This window comes from Bos taurus, chromosome 20 (assembly GCF_002263795.3).
Source record: "Bos taurus isolate L1 Dominette 01449 registration number 42190680 breed Hereford chromosome 20, ARS-UCD2.0, whole genome shotgun sequence".
Lineage (NCBI taxonomy): Eukaryota > Metazoa > Chordata > Mammalia > Artiodactyla > Bovidae > Bos > Bos taurus.
In genome coordinates, this window is record NC_037347.1 from 11,910,443 (window position 1) to 11,919,090 (window position 8,648).

General features: G+C 37.3%; 1 pseudogene; it reads left to right on the plus strand.

The window, feature by feature from the left end:
* The first annotated feature begins 8,249 nt into the window (after nt 1–8,249).
* On the plus strand, nt 8,250–8,342 carry LOC112443067 (uncharacterized; annotated as a pseudogene).
* Nucleotides 8,343–8,648: the final 306 nt, after the last annotated feature.

Consider the following 8,648-nt stretch of genomic DNA (forward strand, 5'->3'; position numbering starts at 1 on the left):
GCAAACATGGTATCTCTTGTTTTAGTTCACATTTCTTTGAGTGATGAGGCTGATATTTGGGAAAAAAAGTTCCTGAAATCTGACCTAATTCCAGGTTGTTTTAGGGAAATAGTAAGTGGTGGATTGAGAACTATTTAATAATTACTTCTGCAGGGCTCATTTGGAGCACATGCTGATTTCTGTGGTGTAAGTACTTCTACCGTAGCATATTTCAAGCCGCCGGCATGATACGATTCAACACGAGCTGGGAAAAGGGGTATTCAGTGGGTTCTAGCAAGTGGGGACTTCCCTGGTGGCTCAGAAGGTAAAGAATCTGCCTGCAGTGCAGGACACCTGCATTTGATCCCTGGGTGGAGAAGATCCTCTAGAGAAGGGAATGGCAACCCATTCCAGTATTCTTGCCTGGAGAATCTCATGGACAGAGGAGGCTGGTGGGCTATAGTCCATGTGGTCGCAAAGAGTCAGACATGACTGAGCAACTAACACAGAAAGTGGGGATGAGCTGGTACAAGCACATCACTGCAGTGTGGTTTTATGTTTAAATAATGTTTGGAGCTGTGGTCAGGTTTGGGTTCCCAGTCTCACTGTGTTACCAGCTTTGTGATCTTGGGTATGCATATCATACACAGGGTTTTTTTGGCAGATGTAATAAGATAATTCAGGTATTTAGCACAGTTTCTAGCCCAGTGTAATAAACACATAATAGCTACTATTATTATTTTTATATATAGCTCTAGTAATGTTCGTTTTTTTCTGTTGTTGAATCATCTGTTCCTATTCCTCGACCATTTATCTTTCAGGTTATCACTGTTTTTCTTATTGACTTACCAACATTTTATGTATTAGAGAGTATCAACCAATTTACATATTAACCAATATGTGGATATTAGCCATTAGGAATATTTTTGGATTCTTTTAAAATTTTTGCTTCTTAATTGAATATATGCTTTTAGACAATTAGAAATTAAAAATAAGTGTTTAGGTATGTTTGTGATTACTTCTATTGTATTTATTCTTAGAAAACATCTTATATCTCATAATCACACATGCCATTTATATATATTTTTTAAAATTCTCCTCTAGGTACTTTTCTGATTTTACTTAGTACATTTAGCTGTTTAAATCTCTTAGAATTTCTTTGGTATATGATATGGGTGAGAGACTAATATTTAAGTATGTAACCTGCTAGCTATGCATGAACTGTGAACTATGTACCATGAACGTATCTCTCATTACCTCACTTTCCTCATTTGTAATTAAAGGTGATAGTATGGCCAACTTCATAATATGTTAGAGAACTATTCTAAGTCCTAACACATAAAGCACAGTGAGCACTGTGTGATGCATTGCGAGTGCCAGATGGGGTTCGCTGCCTCCTCTTTCTCATCATTGTCATCATTCTTATTATCAGCATCACCATCTTCTGTTTTATCTGTCCCATCCTTTCCTTATTGATTTTTTCTCTTAAAGAAGATACTTTACTAGCAAAGAAAAACAAATAAGATGCTACTACGGCCAGCAAATAAATTCTGACACACTTCCACTTGGGACCTGAGCCCACCTTTTACAACTGAAAACATAGCTGTGAGGGGCACCTGTGGGATTCAGTTGTCTCCTGTAGGCAAGCTGTTGGAGAGGCAGTCTTGAGACTGCTTTCACCTTGTAATTCCTTATACACAGACATAAGGTGCTCCATGACACTGTCCTTCCCGAGTCCACCCCTGAAGCTGGAGCTTTGGGCTTGTGTGTCCTGGACACTGTATGGGTGATTCTACAAAGAACAAATAGAACTGAAGGGTCATAGACTGCTCCTGTTCAGAAACCTGAAACTTCTCTGGGAAATTTATTCTAAATAGAGAGAGAGGCCATTCATTGCCTAACAGACACCTAAGTACTGATTGTCAGGACCAAGCTAAGCTGTGACAGAAAGACTTCTGCCTCTGTGTCAAGTTTTCCATCTGCAAACTGGAAACTAAGCATGCTGCTCCACACTTCAATACAAGTATTGGAGGGGTATTTAGTCAGTTTTTACTGTGAATAAATGAATATCTTGTATGATTATTTGCACTAAGGTAGACATGGCTGATCTAAAATTTTGGCTCAAAGTTCAAAGAGACAAAGACTCTTTGACAAGACTGTCGTTTGTCCACTGCACAATTAAAGAAGCGGATGGGCAGGGCGGGGGAGGTGGTGGTTCAGTAAAGATTAAGGCAAAGGGACAATAGCAATAAAGCCTGGCTCTGCTTAGAACAATTGTACATGTGTGCTCCGGCTACAGACCATGGGGTTTCCCAGGAAAGAATACTGGAGTGGGTTGCCATTTCCTTCTCTAGGGATCTTCCTGACCCAGGGATTGAACCAATGACTCCTGAATATCCTGTATTGGCAGGCAGATTCTTTATTTCTGTGCCACCTGGAAAGCCCAGAACAGTTGTATATCATCCCCAAAACAATTTCCTGGTTTTATACAGTGAACTTTTCATCACAATGTGATACGTTACTATGTCAACGAGATTGTGTGTGTGTGAGTGTATACTTCCCACTACACAACTTTGAACAATACATCAAACTTGGTGGCCATAATCTGTTGAATACTGCTTTAATTAATCATTTTATTTCCCTCTTTATAGCCCTTTAGTCAATTGGGAATCAGGGGGTTGCTCCTCCTTCCAGGGAAGATTTTCTAGGAGCACGTGCTTTATTGCTGGGTTAGTGGACATACAAGTAGAAGAAAAGCCTTCACAGGGAGGTGTGGCCCCTACTCTGGGAAGTGTAGGGGGCTCCTATAATGTGGCTCAATTTTAACTTTTCTGAGAAAGTTTTCATTTCATTCACTTTGGAAGGAAAATTTCTCAGAATATAGAATTCTAGGCTGGTAGGTTTTTTCTCAACACTTGAAGTATCTTATACTATTGTCTTCTGGCTTACAGGCTGAGTAGAGGTAAATGTAATTCTTACCTTTGCTGTGTGACAGGTGTGTCTTTTCCCCTCTCTGGCTTCTTTCAATATTTTCTTCTAGCTTTAATTTGCTTCAGTTTAAAAATGAGATACCTAGACGTAGTGGGGTTTTTTGGGTTTTTTGGGCATTTATCCTGTTTGGGGTTCTGAGTTTCTTGCAGCTGTGGTTTGGTGTCTGACATGAATTTGGGAAAATTCTCAAAAAAATAAGATATAAGCATGGTTCTGAAGCAGCTAATAAAATTTGTTGCCACTTAAATTTCAAAAATATTTTTTAGTTATTTTTGAGTATTTGGTTTCACTTTCAGGTGAAGTTAGAATAATCTTATATTTAAAAAAGAACACCCTGTTTGAATTTTAAATGAAATATTAACTTGTGGAGATTGAAAATAATATAATATTCATCTTGGAAAAAAGAGTGTGTATGTGTATGTATGTATACATAACCAATTAATGTTTTATCATGTGTGTAAATACATATACTAATTAATAGAAATATCTATAAAAAGATATTAAAGGACTACATATATACATTAAAGAATATGTATCTGTGAGTATGTACATGCTGCTGCTGCTAAGTCGCTTCAGTCGTGTCCGACTCTGTGCGACCCCATAAACGGCAGCCCACCAGGCTCCCCCGTCCCTGGGATTCTCCAGGCAAGAACACTGGAGTGGGTTGCCATTTCCTTCTCCAGTGCATGAGAGTGAAAAGTGAAAGTGAAGTCGCTCAGTTGTGTCCGACTCTAGCGACCCCGTGGACTGCAGCCCACCAGGCTCCTCCATCCATGGGATTTTCCAGGCAAAAGAACTGGAGTGGGGTGCCATTGCCTTCTCCCAAGTATGTACATATTTGTATGCAAATTTGTGTGCTTTCGTCTTCTCTAGACTGCAAGTTCCTTGAAAATATAAACTCTATTTCTTTTGTAATGTGTTGGCCCTGGCCAAGTGCCTTTTATATTTTGAGCAAATGAATCTAGGTTCACTTTTCACATGGAGGGAACAGGTTAGACATGCCTCCCATACTCTTTCCAAGAAATGGATGGAAAATACTTACACCTGAAATTTAATTTTTTCTTTTCTCCTTTATATCCAGATTTGAAGGGATGCTACTGATGAGGTGGGGGTAGAATATAAGGAAATGGTATAGGACATCTTTTTCTCATGCACACAAAGACAACAGATTCTACAAGCTAAGAATTATGCCTCAATATCTTAAAAAATTTCTTTATCCTTGGTACATGATAGAATTCTTGTTCACCAGGAAGGGATATAAAGAAATGGAGAAATCAGCAATTTAACTGTGGCCAGATAGTTACTCGTTGCAACAAGGGGAATAATAAACAAATGATGAAATTCTCAAATTGATTTGCTTAATGTGAGAGCTTTAAACTCAGTCTCTGGCTATGAGTTAAGGTGAAGAATAAATTACACAATTGTTCAATGGATATGATCAGTGTAGGCTATGCAGAGTACATCATGCAAAATGCCGGGCTGGATGAAGCACAAGATGGAATCAAGATTGCTGGGAGAAATATCAATAACCTCAGATACGCAGATGACACCACCCTTATGGCACAAAGTGAAGAAGAACTAAAGGGCCTCTTGATGAAAGTGAAAGAAGAGGAGAGTGGAAAAGTTGGTTTAAAACTCAACATTCAAAAAACGAAGATCATGGCATCTGGTCCCATCACTTCATGGCAAATAGATGGGGAAATAATGGAAACAGTGACAGACTTTATTTTCTTGGGCTCCAAAATCAATGCAGATGGTGACTGCAGCCATGAAATTAAAAGACATTTACTCCTTGGAAGAAAAGTTATGACCAATCTAGACAGCATATTAAAAAGCAGAGCTATTAAGGTCTGTCTAATCAAAGCTATGGTTTTTCCAGTAGTCATGTATGGATGTGAGAACTGAACCATAAAGAAAGCTAAACACTGAAGAATTGATGCTTTTAACTGTGGTGTTGGGGAAGATTCTTGAGAGTCCCTTGGACTACAAGGAGATCAAACCAGTCAATCCTAAAGGAAATCAGTCCTGAATATTCATCAGAAGGACTGATGCTGAAGCTGAAACTCCAATACTTTGGCCACCTGATGTGAAGAACTGACCCATTGGAAAAGACCCTGATGCTGGGAAAGATTGAAGGCAGGAGGAGTAGGAGATGACAGAGGTTGAGATGGTTGGATGACATCACTGACTTGACGGACATGAGTTTGAGCATGCTCTAGGAGTTGGTGATAGACAGGGAAGCTTGGCATACTGCAGTCCATGGAATCACATTTGGACGCGACTGAGCAACTGACTGAACTGAGACTATGTATATGGATAATCCAGTCCAAAGAATTGTTTTCAATAGCAGTGATTTTTAAATTACATAGATATTTTGACTCTCTAATAATTTTTCCTGATTATAATCTTTTTTTTTTCTCATATCCTACTAGTTTATTGTTTTATTTTTTGGTTGAAATACAATTGCTGTACAATTTTACATGCATTACAGGTATACAATGCAGTGATTCATATTTTAAAAGTTATACGCCATTTATAGATATTATAAAATATTGGCTATATGTCCCATGTTATACAATATATCCCTGTAGCTTTGCCCCTCCCCCATTCTTTTTTTTTAAATTTTATTTTATTTTTAAACTTTACATAATTGTATTAGTTTTGCCAAATATTAAAATGAATCCGCCACGGGTATACATGTGTCCCCCATCCTGAACCCTCCTCCCTCCTCCCTCCCCATACCATCCCTCTGGATCGTCCCAGTGCACTGATTATAATCTTAATTCTATTTTTCTGTTCATAACTTTATAAAATATGTATAGTCTTTAAACCCTAATTATGTTTTATGATATTTAAATAATATATATATTTGCTATAATTATTGAAATTACATTATTTCTACATCATATTAAAGATTTTTATTGACACTTTAAAAACGAGTGTTTTAATTAAAATATAATTATAAAAATAAATATAAAATGAGGTAACTTTATATATGTATGCAAATGAGCCATATGTTTGTCTACTCATGAATCGACAAATATGCTTATATCAAAAATTGTGTTCATTTAAATTTTCTCAGGTACATTAATTATATAAACATTTCTGGGAAGAAGATATAGAAATATGAATATAAGTTGACATTGAATGCTTTTCTTATTTTAATTTTATTTTTACTTATAGTTAGAACTCATCACAGTTTATCATCTTAACCATTTCTAAATGTACAGTTCAGTAGTGGTATATTCACATTGTTGTACAGCCAATTTTCAGAATATTTTACCTTGCAAAACTGAAGTGCCATACCCATTAAGTAACAGCTTGCCATTTTCCCTTTCTTACAGCTTCTGCCAGCCACCATTCTATGTTCTCTTTCCATGAATATGACTACTCTAACACTTTGTACGTTGCAGGTATGCAGTATTTGTTATTTTGTAATTGGCTTATATCACAGCATAATGTCCTTAGTATTCATCTATGTTGGAGCATATGCCAAAATTGCCTTACTTTTTAATGATAAATCATATTCCACTGTAAATATATACCACATTCCATTTATCCATTTACCTGTCCTTAAGTACTTGGAGTGCTTCTACCTCTTGGCTATTGTGAAAAGTGCTGCTATAAACACCAGTATACAGGTATCACTTTGAGATCTAGCTTTCTAATTCCTTTGGATATATACCCAGAAGTGAAATTACTGAGTCATATGACAATTCAATTTTTAATTTTTTGAGGAACCACCATAATGTTTCCCAAAGCAGCTATATGATTTTACAATTCTACTAGCAATACACAAGTGTTCCAATGTCTCCACATTCTCACCAGCACTTGCTACCTTCTGGTTGGTTTGTTTTATGTAATAGCCATCCTACTGAGTGTGAGGTAGTATCTCATGGTGCTTTGATTTACATTTCCTTAATGATTAGTCATGAATATTTTTTCATGTGCTTATTGGCCATTTGTATATCTTCCTTGCAGAAATATCTATACTAGTTCTTTGTCCATTTTCTAACCAGATTGTTTTATTGTTGTTGTCGAATTATAGGAGGTTTTTCTATATTCTGGATATTAACACCTTATTAGTTAAATCATTTGCAAATATTTCGCCATTTTCTAGGTTGCCTTTTTGACCTGTTGATTGTGTCCTTTGATGCATAGATGTCTTTAATTTTGGTGTAGTCCAGGTGGTGCTTTTACTTTTGTTGCCTGTGCTTTTTGTGTCATATCCAAGAAATTCTTGCTAAATCCAATGTCATGAAGATGTTCCCCTATGTTTTCTTCCAAAGAACCTTATAGTTTAGGTTTTGCATCTAGGTCTTTTATTAAGTTTGAGTTATTTTTGTGTGTGGTGTAAGGTAAGTGTACAACTTCATTCTTTTGCATATGGGCTTCCCTGGTGGCTCAGATTGTAAAGAATCTGCCTGCAATGCAGAGACCTGGGTTCAATCACTGGGTTGAGAAGATTCCCCTGGAGAAAAGAATGGCTACCCATTCCAGTATTCTTGCCTGGAGAATCCCATGGGCAGAGGAGCCTGATGGGCTGCAGTCCATGGTGTCACAAAGAGTCAGACAGGAGTGAATGACTAACATCTTCACTTTTCATCCAGTTTCCCAGCATCATTTGTTGAAGACAGACTGCCCTTTCTTCCACTGGATGGTCTTAACACCCTTGTTAAAGATCGTTTGGCCATACATGTGACGACTTATTTCCAGGCCCTCTATCTATTCCATTAGTCTAAATGTCTGCCTTTATATCAGTACCACTGATATATATAGAATATTGATTACTATAGCTTTGTAATAGTAAATAGTAAAGCTTTGTAATAGCTTTGTATAGTTTTGAAATCAAGAGTCTGAGAGTTTCCATTTTGTTCTGTTTCAAGGTTGTTTTGGTAATGCTTTTCCTTTAAGATTCTTATTTCTCACTCTTCTATTTCTTTAAATTTCCTTTTCTTATATAGTTTCTTATATTTTCCCTTTCTTTTATAGTTTTTATATTACTGCATCCTTCACACCTGGAAGAAAGATGGACCAAGACAGCCTAACTGAGTGACCCAAAAGTAGTTGTCTAAAGCAGGCAAGCCTTAACAGCATGTGGAATAAACCTCTAAAATCTTTCTAAGGAAGGAAGTGTGGGGCTAGACTAGACACTTGAAGCAGGAGTTATAAACCTATGTACCTGCCCTATCTGTAGTTCTCATTAGTCATCCGATTTTGAGCAAGCCACTTCATCTCTTTAGACATCAGTTTTGTCAAGAATAAAAATGAGACGGGATGCTTGCTTCGACAGCAATGAAAGGATGCAGAGAAGATTAGCATGGCCCCTGTGCAAGGATGACACACAAATTCATGAAGCGCTCCATACTTTTGATGAACCTAGAGTCTATTATACAGAATGAAGTAAGTCAGAAAGAGGAAAAACGACTATCAGATACTAACACATATGTATGAAATCTAGAAAGATGGTACTGATGTACCTGTTTTCAGAGCAGCAATGGAGACACAGACATAGTGAACAAACTTACGGACAAGGCTGGCAGCAGGGGGGAGGAAGGAGAGGGTGGGATGTATGAAAGGGTAGCATGGAAACATACATTACCATATGTAAAATACATAGCCAATGGGAATTTGCTACATGGTTCAGAGAACTCAAACCAAGGCTCAGTAACAACGTA